General features: G+C 43.0%; 1 protein-coding gene across 1 annotated transcript in view; it reads right to left on the bottom strand.

Moving 5' to 3' along the window:
* The window catches only part of LOC132276961 (uncharacterized), a 51,493-nt gene that overhangs the window by 19,482 nt on the left and 17,431 nt on the right, over positions 1–14,580 (bottom strand). The gene's annotated exons all lie outside the window — the stretch shown is intronic.

Genomic DNA, 14,580 nt, shown 5'->3' on the forward strand with positions numbered 1-14,580 from the left:
GTATGTCGTCTTCGTTGTTCTTTGCATGGCCTCAAGTAGTCTCCTCGAGCTTGGTATGATCGCTTTGGCACTGCCATGCTCAAGTTTGGTTTCCATCAAAGTGCAGCTGATCATACCTTGTTTTTACATCATTTAGGCGGTAAGACAGTTGCTCTCATTGTGTATATCGATCATATTGTTCTTACCGGAGATGATACTACCGGAATTGTTGAGGTTAAGAGCTATCTTGGCCGTTAGTTTGAGATTAAGGACCTTGGTCCCCTATGGTACTTCTTTGGGATTGAGGTGACCCGCTCCAAGGCTGGTATTTTCATCTCTCAATGCAAGTATGTTCTTGACTTGCTTTCTGCTTCTGGTAGCTTGGCGTTCGTCCTGCTGATACTCTGATTGAGCAGAATCATCGGTTGGCTGATTCTAAGTGGGAGTTGTTGTCAGATGTTGGTCAGTATCAACGATTTGTGCGGAAGCTCATCTATTTATTCATAACTCGACCTGGCATTGCTTATGCCGTGAGTGTCGTGAGTCAATTCATGCACTCTCCTCGTACCCCTCACCTTAATGCAACTATTCAGATCCTTCACTACTTAAAAGGGTGTCCAGGCCGTGGTATTTTGTTTGCCAGTCATGGTCTTACGTGTTGAGGCTTGGAAAGATGTTGATTATGCAGGATCAGTTTGAGATAGGAGTCAACTTTGGGTTATTGTACCACTATTGGTGGTAACTTGGTTACTTGGCGCAGTAAGGAGGAGGATGTTGTCTCTCGATCTAGTGCAAAGGCAGAGTATAGGGCTACAGCTCTGGGGGTATGTGAGTTGCTATGGCTGAAAACCTTGATGACAGACTTATGCCTTCCAGTGTCGCTTCCATTCTCACTCTACTGTGACAAAAAATCTGACATTGGCATAGCAGCAAATCCCGTTCAGCATGACAGGACTAAGCATATAGAGGTGGACCGTCACTTCATTTGAGAGAAGATCATCTCCGGTCAAATTAGCACTCCATTTGTCACAAGCTCTCAACAACTTGCAGACATTCTTACAAAGGACGTCAGCAAGATTGTGTTTGAGAATGCATTGTCAAAGTTAGGTGTTTCAAATATCCACGCACCAACTTGAGGGGGAGTGTTAGCATATATGATAGTCACGATTTATGGAATGACTTACCATAATAGCAGGTATTTGATTATGTATATGTTAACATATATGATAACCACAATTTATGGAATGACTTACCATATTAGCAAATATTTGATTATGCTATAGAATATGCCATAGAATATGTTTTAGAATATGCTATGATTTGATTTAGATTTGATTTAGTTTCCTTTCTTGTAATATGAGCATGTGCTCTTTTTATCTATAAATATTAGAGCTGTGAATGAGTAATTTATCTTAGGGGTGGCAAATTATGACACGACACGAGTTAAAAGGGTTTGGGTTTGGCATAAACAAGTTTGGGTCATAAAAGGGTCGACACGATTAACCCGTTTACTTAACCGTGTCGAGTTGGGGTTGAAGGGTTCAACCCGCGTAACCCATTCATTACCCATTTAACTCAACATGTTATAATCGTGAATATGACCTATGTAATATGTTACATGTTTAAACCTAATTAATATGGATAGTTAAGTCATTTCAACATAAACCTTGTCTATTTCTTATGATTTTTCTTTTTATTTTGAATATTTGGGTTAATTATGACAAAATTTTTCTATTATTTAGTATTTGATTAAATATTAAATGTCTCGTTTTGATAAACAGGTCATTAAACGAGTTAATACGTTTACCTGTTTAATAAACGAGTTGAGTTAATGTTGAGTATTCTAGACACGATTATTAAATGGGTTAGGTTTGGGTTTACCTATTTAGTATAATACCCTTACATCGACACGAACACGAATTACCACTCCTAATTTGTCATATCTTATTCAAGCCTTTACACAATTCTCTCATTTTCTTCTTTTTATACTTCTACAATCTGATTGACGATACATGGTGGAGTTCGGCTATATTTATAGCCAAGCAAGTCAGCTATTGAGCTTGCTAATCACGCATATATAGCTGTGTTTGCTTCACCAAAAGTTGGCACTATGAGGCGGTGAACTGACCTTGCTGTCCAAGTAAATATAAAGCCGCAATTTGAACCAATTAAAATGGATTCCTTGTTTGCAATAACAGCAGCAATTGTTGACCAAACAAATGACCAGCTTAAATGAATGAACTTCTTGGCACAAGTTCCAATAAGTGAGCTGAAGACATCAATCAAATACTTGTTCTCCAAGCATGGGCAGCTGACTAAAGTTTGAGCCAAAACAGATTACTGTGAATGCAATTACACGCATGTCCATATAATCCAACAAATCTTCACCTTGGCAAACAATTTCGAATGAGCCATTATATCTCCGCCAAACAAATTGTCTTCTCCACAAAGCCCCCAAGGGCAGTTTCAACATTCAAGAATACCAACCAAGTCCAAGCAATGCTTGAACTTGAAAGCCGGAATGGACTTTGTCATCATATCCGCTAGATTTTCAGCTGTGCTAATTTTCTTCAATATAGTAATTCCTTCATATGACATCCCGAATAAAATGATATCTGGCATCAATGTGTTTGGATCTCTCGTGATACATTTGATTTTTGTCAAATCTATAGCGTTGTGACTGTCACAATAAATCACTAATCAAACCTCTCAACCAAATGGCTTCCTTCACTACTTCGGTGGCTGCAATAAATTCGGCTTCTGTAATAGAGAGAGCAACTGTAGATTGTAAAGTTGCTTTCCAACTAACTACACAACCTGAGAGAGTAAAGATTTACCCTGTCAGAGATCTTCTGTAAAAATCACAAATGTAGTCGGAGTCCACAAAACCAACGCCGCTGCCAAAATCATCATTGTTTTTCTGAAAAACTAAACCAATATCTGCAATACCTCTCAAATACCGAAGAATCCACTTCACGGCTAGCCAATGCTATTTCCCTGGATTATCCATATATCTACTAACAACATTGACAGCATGTGAAATATCAAGGCGGGTGCAAACCATTGCGTAGATTAAGCTATCAACTGCACTAGCATAAGGAACACGTGACATGTGCTCCTTTTCCTTCTCCTCCTCGGACTGTGGTGATAAAGATGCATAAAGACGAAAAATGAACAGCAAATGGTGTGCTCACAGGCTTCGAATTCTGCATGCTAAACTGCTCAAGCATTTTCTCAAAATAACTCTTCTGTGACAAGCTTAACCTGCCAGCTTGGCAATCCCTTTGAATTTCCATGCCCAAAATCTTCTTCGCTGCATCGAGATCTTTCATTTCAAATTCAGTATTCAACTGAGATTTTAACCCGTTGATTTCTGACATGCCTTTTGCAGCAATAAGCATGACTTTTTTTTTTTTTTTACAAGTAAAATGTATTAAAAAGCGTTCAAAAAGGAAACACGTCCCAAGCTAAACAAAGACAAAACGGGACCTATAACTCAAAGAGCCCATGAAGTCAACAATATCCTCAAGAGAAGAGTAGTCTCTCCCCCGACCCCAACAAAAAAGGGTACAAATAATAGAAAATTTCAGCACCCCAATGGAGGATTCCTTCCCATCAAAAGATCTTCCATTCCGCTCTTACCAAAAACTCCACCAAATGCAAAAAGTGGTCACCCTCTAGAAAACTCTCGCCTGAGCCCCCACCCATTGGCCCCTCCAAATTTCCAACAACTCCCGAGAGGTCCGAGGCATGATCGAATGAATACCAAACAAGCCAAAAATCAAACTCCAACAATCATGAGCCACAGGACAATGCAACAGAAGATGATCCACTGTCTCCCCATTAATCTTGCAAAGACAATACCGATTAACAATGATATGCCTTCGCTTCCTCAAATTGTCAAAAGTCAAAATCTTACTCCAAGCTGCAGTCCATACAAAAAAGCCCACCCTAAGAGGCGCCTTCGACATCCACACCGTCTTCCATGGGAATGTGGTACCATGAAAACCAGAGAGGCACATAAAAAAGGACCGGACTTGGAACTTCTCCTGAGAAGAAGGCTCCCAAATCAAGGAATCTGCACCAGTACCCTCCACCTCCTGTCTGTAAAGGAGAGCCAAAAACCCAGTGACATCATCCAACTCCCAATCCTGAAAAGCTCGCTGGAAACGGACATCCCAAGACAACCTTCCGCTATCAAGACGATAACAATTAGCAACCATAGCATGTTTGTCAACAGCGATCCTGAAAAGCCTGGGGAATAAAAGAGCCAATGGCCTATCCTCACACCATGAATCCTCCCAAAACCGGACATTCGTTCCATCCCGAACTCTGAATCTAATATGTTTGGAAAAAACATCCCACCCCTTTCCAATGGCCCTCCACACCCCCACTCCGCTAGCAAACCTGACTGGTCTAACTGACCACCCTCTTCTCTCCTCCCCAAATCGACACGAGATAACCTTTCTCCATAATCTGTGTCTTTCACTGCCAAATCTCCAAAGCCACTTGCCAAGAAGAGCACTATTGAAAGGGGCCATTCTTCTAATTCCAAGCCCTCCCAACTGAATAGGCCTGCAAACCTGCTCCCATTTGACAAGATCATACTTGAACTCCTCTCCGCGACCCCCCCACAGGTAGTTCTGTTGGAGCATCTCAATTCTTTCAACAATAGAGGCTGGAATCCGAAAGAGCGAAAAAAGTACGTTGGGAGGCTTGACAAAGTACTCTTCACTAACATAACTTTACCACCCTTTGACAGATATTGCTTTTTCCAACCAGCTAATCTTCTCTCAACCCGCTCTATCACCGGGTTCCAACTTCCCACCCTCCTGGCCGAGTCCCCCAGCAGCAAACCCAAATACAAGATGGGAAAGCGTTGCGTCCCACACCCTAAAACAGCAACCAGAGTGTCCACCTCCTGAACCTCCCCCACAGGAACAAGCACGCTCTTACCCACGTTAACTTTCAAGCCAGAAACAGCCTGGAAACAAACCAAAACACATCTCAGATACCTTAACTGGGACACCTCTGCCTCACAAAAAACGATAGTGACATCCGCAAAAAGTAAATGAGAGATCTCCATCTGCTAAGCTGAGTCAGGGCCGATCTTGAAACCCCTAATAAAACCTAAATCCACCGCCCTTCTCATCAACCTACTAAGGGCCTCCATAACAATAATAAAAAGGAATGAGGAGAGAGGGTCTCCCTGCCTCAACGCACGAGAACAGCGGAAAAACCCCGAGGGAGACCCATTCACCAACACCGAAAACCTAACAGTGGAAACACATGAAACAATCCATTTCCTCCATCTCTCACCAAAGCCCATCCTCTCCAACAGATAGAACAGGAAATTCCAGCAGACATGATCATAGGCTTTCTTGATATCCAGCTTGCAAAGAACACCAGGAGTCCCACTACAAAGTCTATAATCCACACATTCACTGGCAATAAGGGCGGAATCCAGGATCTGTCTACCCCCAATGAAAGCATTATGAGACTCAGAAATAACTCCATCCAGGACCTCCCTCAATCTAAAGGCAAGGACTTTTGCGATGAGCTTGTAAATGCACCCAATCAGACTAATAGGTCTAAAATCCTTGATATTAGAAGCACCACCCTTCTTAGGAATAAGGGCAATAAAAGATGCATTAAGCGATTTCTCAAACCGCCCCGTGGAATGGCACTCATGAAAGGTGCCCATAATCTCGTACCGAACCACCTCCCAACTCTCCAACAAAAATCTCATCGTGAAACCATCAGGGCCAGGAGACTTATCACCATTGCAACTATTTAAAGCCTTCAGCACCTCCTCCTCCGAAAAAGGACTTTCTAACCCATCCCTTTCCAAGGCAATAATAGAATCAAGTGAAGACCATCAAGACGTGGCCTCCAACGAAAAGGCTCAGAAAAAAGACTTTGGTAGAAAGAGACAATACCGCTTCGCACCTCCTCCTCCGCAGTCAAGACCACACCATCTACACACATCCGCCCAATATGATTATTCCTCCTATAAGCATTAGCAGTTCTATGAAAAAACTTCGTATTCCGGTCTCCCTCTTTGAGCCACAATGCCCGAGATTTCTGGCGCCACGAGATTTCCTCCAAGAGAGCAATCTCCACACATTCTGCCTGACAAGCTACTCTCCTACTGCGTTGAGATTCAAAAATACCACCCTCCCCTTCCAATCTATCAATCTAAGCAATATCAACCAAAGCCCTATTCTTCCTCCACACCAAGCTCCCGAACACCTCCTTATTCCACCTTTTGAGATTATTTTTTAGGAGTCGAAGCTTTCCTGCAAGAATATGGCTCGAGGTACCCACCACCAGGTTCTCCTCCCACCAAGAATGCACAAATTCCTGGAAATTATCCGCACGAAGCCACATGTTCTCGAATCTGAAAGGAGTACTGCGAGATCTCAAACCTCCAGAGTCCAAAACGAAAGGAATGTGGTCCGACGTCACCCTAGCCAATACAGCCTGAACAACATCCGGGAACTTCTCCTCCCATTCACCGGAAATCAAAAATTTATCAAGGCGAGAGAGTTGGAATTTCCCTTCCACTGAACCAAGTGAAAGAAGCTCCCTCAAGAGAGAGATCAATAAGCTGGTGGCCATCAATAAGATCAGAAAAGTGCATCATAGCCTGAGTCACGGACCATCTGTAGATCTCTCCGCCGGGGATCTAACCACATTAAAGTATGCTGCCACGCACCAAGGAAGAGACCACCTCCCCTTTACCCCACTCAACTCCTCCCACAATCCATCCTTCACACCATCGTCAACCGGCCCATACACCCCAGAAAAACCCCAAGTGAAACCATCCTCCTACATCACAAAGGCACAAGACAAAGAAAATCTCCCTCTGCTAATATCCACCTTAGCCAACCATCTCCTATTCCACATAATAAGAACACCTCCAGAAATCCCAACATCATCCAACGTCTCCCACTCAACAAACCAGTTACCCCGCAAACTTTTCACCACACGATCAGAGATAGAATCAACCTTTGTTTCTTGAAGACACACCAAATGCACCCCCTATTTCCTCACCGCCATCTTCACCCCGGATCATTTAGACCGCAAACATTCCACGATAAAATTCGAAACTTCATGAGGAAACAATCACCCCCTTCACCCCCTTACCCCTCCCTCCTCCCTTAACATTACCCCTCTCCTTCTACCCCCCAATCACCCTATCATAATTCACATCACAACACAGATTCCTTAGCTCCCTTTCCCCTTTCCCCAGAGTAAGGTTCTTCTTCTTCCTACTCCTCCTCCTGGAAAATTGAATCATCTCCCCTTCTCTCCCCTCTGCCGTGGCCTGAAGGATTGCTAAGGCCTGATCACAGTTGCTCTTGCAAGAGACACCCAACAGATCACTAGTAACCCCAATATTAGCCTTGACCCATTCCATTCCAGTGTCCTCACCTTCCTGCCTACACACCTTGCTGCCCAACTCCTCTAGGTGAACAACAGCCAAAGGGTCCACCACCCCTAGATTAGCAAGACCCTCCTCCTCCCACAAAATCATATCAAGAGAACTGCCCTGTTCCATCCTGCTCCCATCTGCCACACCTCCCTTGGCCTCCACTGCCTCCTCAACAGGTGACATCCAGTCCTCTCCATAATCCAACACACCATTCTGGGTGACCGGGACCGGGTTACAATCAACAGTTTGATCATCATGCAAAAATCTGTGCTTTTGCAACTCCTTCACCAAAAGAGAAGCTGATTCCTCGCTAAGGGAAATTCGGATACCTTTACCCACACAAACAGTCACCGCATCAGGCACGGGATCCTTCAAACAAGCCACTGGGTCTCCCATCAAGAACCTCCCACCCCCGCCCCCCCACACTACTCAGCAACTCACAAGAAGGAGTAGAAGCAGAGGTAAAAGCAGATGAAGAATTCCGATCTTGAAAGGGAACCGACACACCTGGACACGAATGGGGATCCTTACGAGCAACCCACTTCTGTTTGTTATTCCTAGCCCATTTCTTACTAGGTTGCTTCGAGAAACTCCGAGAGGGACCATCCTTCTTCATGGAGACACAGTCGCCTTTCTCGTCATCACCCAAAAATCTAGACTAAAGAAGCTCAAATCTATTACCCGAGAGCCGATTCTGACAACACGACCCATGTCGGAACGTCTTCGGACAAGCCCCAGCCCTTTTCGTCATGCTCGAACTCACCTTCACCCAATTCACCTTCTCCTTCCACGACCAAAAGCGTGAGGTCAATCTTCTCTATGACGTGTCCGAAGCAGGTTCTTGAATGACAAGGCTTTGCACCGCTTCTAAAGATGGGTTGGGCTGCCCACCTTGAAAGGAAATTGAGAGATGATTGTTTGGGCCCCATTTAACCATCCTACCCTTGGCCAATCTTGGCTTCACCTGAGCTGGTCCAAAAGAAAAGAGAAGCCCAGAATGCTTAGATCGTCCATCCCGCTTAACGGACTTAGTGAAACGCCCCAGCCCAGAGGATGGCCCAGGCCCACCCCACTCATAAGAGTCCTTCCCAGTCACTTTCGAGCCCGCAGCATGAGCCCCACGCAGGCTAGGCCCAACACCATCCGGCATAACAGAAGTTGAATTCAAAAAATCCTGAGAAACACGTGACTCGGCACGAGGAAGGGCAGTTGTCTTTCGCTCATAACAGGCGTCATTTCTCCTCCAACCATATGTCTCAGACGCAGCCTTCCCACTACCACTCGCCTTAGGCGCGTGGCGATTCACACGTCCCTGACCTTGAACCCGGCTGTTCTGCACCTCCACCTGTTAGAAATCCAGCTTAGGTCCAACCCCACCTCCATACCTGAATGATAAACAAGGGACGCTAGCCGACGCCGCCGGTGGGCCCAAATCACCTTTTCCGGAACATGTCCCAGTAAACGGAACCATGGTCGGATCAATGTCTTCAGATAACAAAATTCTGAACGCCCACCTTCCATCCTCCACAACGATACTCGCCGGAATCACACCACCGCCAGCCACAGTGAGCACAATTCTTTCCGTGTCACTTATCTCAAAGGCCTCCACATCCCGAAAACCGCCACACGCATCACCAATGGCGACGAAGAGCTTCTGACACCAAAAATGCAACATATAAAATGACTCGCCGAAAGTTGTGCCTCAATCTCAATCCGGAACACCCAACCCTATAGTACCAGGGATCGATAAGAAGTTGAGCCTCACCCCAAGATTTCTTGCCCCAGTCCAGAACCTTATGAGCCTCCAACACCAACGGGAACCGGAACAACAAAAGCTCGTCCGGCAGAGAGTTAACCCTAACTCCTCCCGAAATCAACCAAGTCTTCGTAGCCCAATCTTCAATATTTTCCACTGACCCCACCTCTGTCAAATCTCCCAACAAGACAAGCCCTGAGAACACGTTCACGAGAGGAAGTACTGAGATTATCCACCTTAAACACATGATCCCTCGAGGAAGGAATCCGTCCCACCTCCCCTTTCAGATCCAAGCAAGGTAGGCGAGCAACCTCCAAGTAAGACAGCTTCTGACAATCAAGCACACAACAGCAAACCAAAAAACGAAGCCAACAGAGAAAGGAAAAGCAAAAAAGAAAAGTGGCAGAGGATTTCACCGAAGTTAATGACTCCGGTGACTAGTCGGAGCAGTAGACTCCGGCCGCATCTCTACCACGTCAAGCTCTCTCCGGTGACTGATCCATTAATATTCTGCCAGTTCAAGTTGTGTTTTAATCATAAAGTGTCCTTTGCAGCAATAAGCATGCCATCAACATATAGCAACAAGTATACAAAAGAACCATTTGAGAGCTTCCTGTAGTAGACACAATTGTCATAGCTACTTCTCGCATAGCCATGTCCAACCATAAAAGTGTCGAACCTCTTGTACCACTGCCTTGAGAGATTGCTTCAATCCATACAAGTATTTCTTCAAAAAGCAAACGTGGTCTTCCTTTCCCTAAACAACGAACCACTCTTACTAATGCATATATATATTTCTTTTTCAAGCTTACCATGTAAAAAAGTTGTTTTGACATCAAGTTGCTCAAGCTCTAAGTAAAATAGAGCAACCATGGCAAGCAACACGCGGATAGAGGTGTGTTTCACAACTGGTGAGAATACTTCATTGAAGTCCATACCTTCTCTCTAACTGTAGCCCTTGGCTACCAAGAGTGCTTTGTACCTTGCATCTTCAACACCTGGAGTTCCTTCCTTTTTCTTGAAGACCATTTTGCACCCAACAATCTTTAGGCCTTTAGGAGGTTATACTAGCTCCCATGTATGATTCTTGTGAAGAGATTCAATCTCTTCAGTCATAGCAACAGTCCACTTGGCAAATTCATTTCCTGTAACAGCTTCTTTATAGGTGGAAGGCTCTCGATCTTCAATATTTTCTTTCACAGATAAAGCATAAACAACTAAATCTGCATAAGCATACCTCTAAGGTGATTTAATTTGCCTTTTTTTTGGTCTCCGTGTAGCAATATTTTACTGTTGCTCTTCTGGTACATGATCATCCTGCACCTCTTCAACATTGGGCTGAACTGGAGTGCTAAATTGTTTCTCTGGAGCTTTAAAGTCATGTTCCACGTTACTTCCACCAACTGTTTGACATCCTGAGACTCACCTATATCAAAAGACTCCTTTCTTGGGTGAAATAAAGCAGACTCATCAAAAGTAACATCCCTGCTAGTAATAAACTTAGGTGACTTAGGATCAGGACACCAAAACATGTATCCCTTCACCCCAGATGCATAACCAATGAAAATACATTTCTTGGCTCTAGGCTCAAGCTTTACTTCATTAACATGAGCATAAGCACGACATCCAAAAACTGTTAAATTAGAGTAATCAACAGAGTACCAGACCATACCTCTTCAGGTGTTTTACACTCAATGATAGTCGATGGAGATCTATTCACCAAATAGCAAGCTGTGTTGATTGTTTCAGCCCAAAATCCCTTAGACAGTCCAGCATTAAAAAGCATACAACGAGCTCTCTCCAAAAGAGTCTTATTCATACATTCTGCTACACCATTCTACTGTGGAGTCTTCCGAACTGTATGGTGTCTGACAATGCCTTCATTTCTGCAGAACTTGTCAAACTCTCCTGAGCAAAATTCCAAACCGTTATATGTTCTCAGACGCTTAATCTTCTTTCCGGTCTGCTTTACAATCATGGCATTCCACTGCTTAAACTTAAGGAACACGTCATGTTTGTGTTTCGAGATATAAATCGAGACTTTCCTGGAGAAGTCATCAACAAAAGTCAACATATATCGAGAACCCCCAAGAGAGGGAACCTTAGAAGGACCCTAAAGATCTGAATGAATGTAATCAACAATGCCCTTGCTCTTGTGAACAGTTGCACTGAACTTGAGTCTTTTCTGCTTGCCAAAGACACAATACTCGCAAAAGTCCAGCTTTCCCGTCTTCTATCCACCTAGCAAACCCCGTATGCCCAATTTTGTCAAACTTCTCTCACTCATATGCCCTAAACGCAAATGCCACGGATGAGTAGTTTCTGAATCTAGATCAATTGAAGAAGATACTAAAGCAGAGCCTATCACAATACTACCCTGCAAAAAATAAAAGCTTTTTCTCTGTTTTCCTTTCAACATAATAAGAGCACATTTAGAAACTCTCAAAATTCCACCTTCGGCTGAAAACTTGCAACCGTTAGTCAAGAGTACCAAGAGAAATCAAATTCTTTTTCAAATCTGGAACATGCCGGACATCACTCAAAGTTCTAACAATACCATCATGCATCTTAATTTGGATTGTGCCTATGCTAAATAGTCTTACAGGGATTGTCGTCCACCATTAAGACAACACCACCATCAACAGAACGGTAAGTAGAAAACCATATGATAAGAACAACCAAAATCAAGAACCCATTCACTACTAGAGTGACAATCACTTACACAAACTGAAAGAACATTTTCGACATCCGAGGAACTCTCCCTAGCAACATCGAAAGAATTACTAGTGGATTTATCCTTAAACTCTTTTTTTATCTTTCTTCTTATTTTTCAATTTTGAACAATTCCACTTAATGTGCCCTTTTTGGTGACAATAATAACATTCAGTATCTTTATGAGGTCTAAATTTAGATCTCGATTTGCCCCTACTACCAGAACCCTTTTTCTCACTTCTTCCCCACAACCAGGTCATCGGCCTGTTCATCTCCATTATTCCCAAACACCTTTTTCCTAAACTCCTGAGAGTACAATGATAATTTAATATATGCTAGAGAGGATAGGTTTCAAAGAGAGGTGGAGGACGTGGATCTAATTTTGCATCTCCTTAGCGAGGTTTTCAATTTTGATGAATGGGTCCCGTCTGGATTCTTTGGTAGCTCTAGACGGTTGAGGCAGGGGGACCCGTTGTCCCCTTTGTTGTTCATTAATGTGACGGAGGCATTCAGCAAGCTGCGGTGGATCTGGAGAGGCTTTAGAGTGGGCAGGGATACATCTTTGCAGCTGGAGATATCCCATCATTTGTTTGTTGATGACATGATTGTCTTCTGGGAGGCGAATGGGGCTCAGTTGAGGTATCTTTGAAGTATTTTGTGTGCTTTTTCGCTTTGTCTGGCCAAAAGGTCAATCTAGGGAAAAGTGTCATTGTGCCAGTAGGAAGGTGAGGGAAATAAAACTTTTTCGGCTGATATACTGAGGTATACAGTGGGGGAATTCCAAGTAACGTATTTGGGCTTACCATTGGGAGCTCCACTTAGGAGGGTGGCTTCGTGGGATCCACTCATTAGATAGGTTCAAGAGGAAAATTGCAAGGTGGAAGAAACAATATCTATCGAAGAGGAGTGAATTACTCTCTTGAAGAGTAACTATTTGAGTTTTGGAACTTGCTTTCTCTCGGCCATCGTTGTTCAGAGGATGGAGAGATTAAGGAACTTCTTGCGGGGCGGTAAGGGAGACGAGTTCAAGTATCACCTTTTCAATTGGGAGCAGGCCGATTCAAGCAGGTGGTTTGGGGATTCAAAGCCAAAACCTTGTAGGGGAAGTTGCTTTGGAGATTCGAGATCAAGAGGCACAGTTTATGGAGGAGGGTCATTGGTTGTAATTCGGGGAAGGGAGGCAGGGGTGGGGTGAGAAAGTCATCAAGAAAGGTTGAAAGAATTCTCAACACATGTTATGTTTCGAGTGAATAGTGGGAGTAATGGCTTTGGGTGGATGACTGGTGTGGAGCGAGACCGTTACCGGTGGTTTTTTCGAGACTGTTTCAAATTACAGCACACAAACTTCCCACAATAGCCGATTGCTATCGCCTTTATAACAGGAGGCCGATTTGGTATATACAATTCATAAGACCATCTCAAGATTGGAAGGTAGAGGACTTTGCTAAGCTCTTGGGGATGTTATACAATCAGCAGATCGGTGGGGAGGAGGAAGATGAGTGAGCATGGGGCCGCTTCTCATTGGAGATTTGATGTTCGCCTTTTTATAAGTGATTATTGAACGTGGACGTGAAGGGGTTGCCTTTTCCTTGGAAGGCTATTTAGCGCACCAAAACCCCTTTAACAATAGCTTCCTTTGGGTGGACAACTTTATGGAGGATTCTGACACTTGACAACCTCCGGAGAAGGTGTAGGTCGTGTAGCTGGTCATCAACTAGTGTTGTATGTGTAAGATAAATGAGAAGTCAAGGAACCATTTACTCTTGCATTGCCGGCTTTATTCTTGCCTGTTTTGGGTTTTTTTTTTTTTTTTTTTGGGTCATGCTGCATACTACTACAAAGACCATGCTTCCAACTTGGAGACGATGTACACAAGATGCTTGGATGGTTGCTCCTCTTTACTTGTGGTCGGGTTTTTGGTAGACAGAGTAAAAGAAGATCTTTTGATGGGGAAGAGGAGACTCCTATCTAGGCACTCAAATTTTCTATTCTTATTTTGTTAGTTGTTACGACAAATGGTTGAAATTGTAAATTTTAAGAGGATATGATGATTTTGGGGATAGTTTGAGGATATAGCATACTGTTTTGGCTGTGAGATTTGTAGTTGGAATGTGCTCCCCGTTTGAGCGGTTTTCTATGATATGCTACTTACCCCAAAAAAGCATAAGCACTTTAATAATGGATGGAAGATGCAATTTCAACTAATATTTGCACTGCCTTCTAATTCACTTTATGAATGAATTAATAATTGTAACCTGAAACCTCAAAAAGTAATATTATGCAACACTAACCCAAAAAAATTTAAAAATTTATAAAAATTAAAATTAAAAAAAAAAAAAAAAGTAATATTATGCAACAACTATAGATTGAACATACCAAATCTCCGAACAGATAGAATCCATGTTTATGTATTCATTTGAATCCCACTAGGATACCTAGAGATAATAAGATTTATAGATCTCCCCCCTCCATATTTGTATTTTTTTTTTTTTTTTTTTTTTTTTTTTTAATATGGGGTGTCAATATATAGGATGCTCCCACCCAAATTAAAATTGGATTTTTTCAAATGACATATAATATATAAAAAAATGTGCAACATATTATGAGGATAATGCAATGAACACAGACCTAAAGGTTAAAACAATGAAAATATAAAACTCCATTAGGCTCTAAGCTCATGAGCTATAAATAGAGC

Source organism: Cornus florida, unplaced genomic scaffold (genome assembly GCF_030987335.1).
Source record: "Cornus florida cultivar Cherokee Brave unplaced genomic scaffold, ASM3098733v1 CherokeeBrave_3.0.0_Hap2_Chr10, whole genome shotgun sequence".
Taxonomy (NCBI): Eukaryota; Viridiplantae; Streptophyta; class Magnoliopsida; order Cornales; family Cornaceae; genus Cornus; species Cornus florida.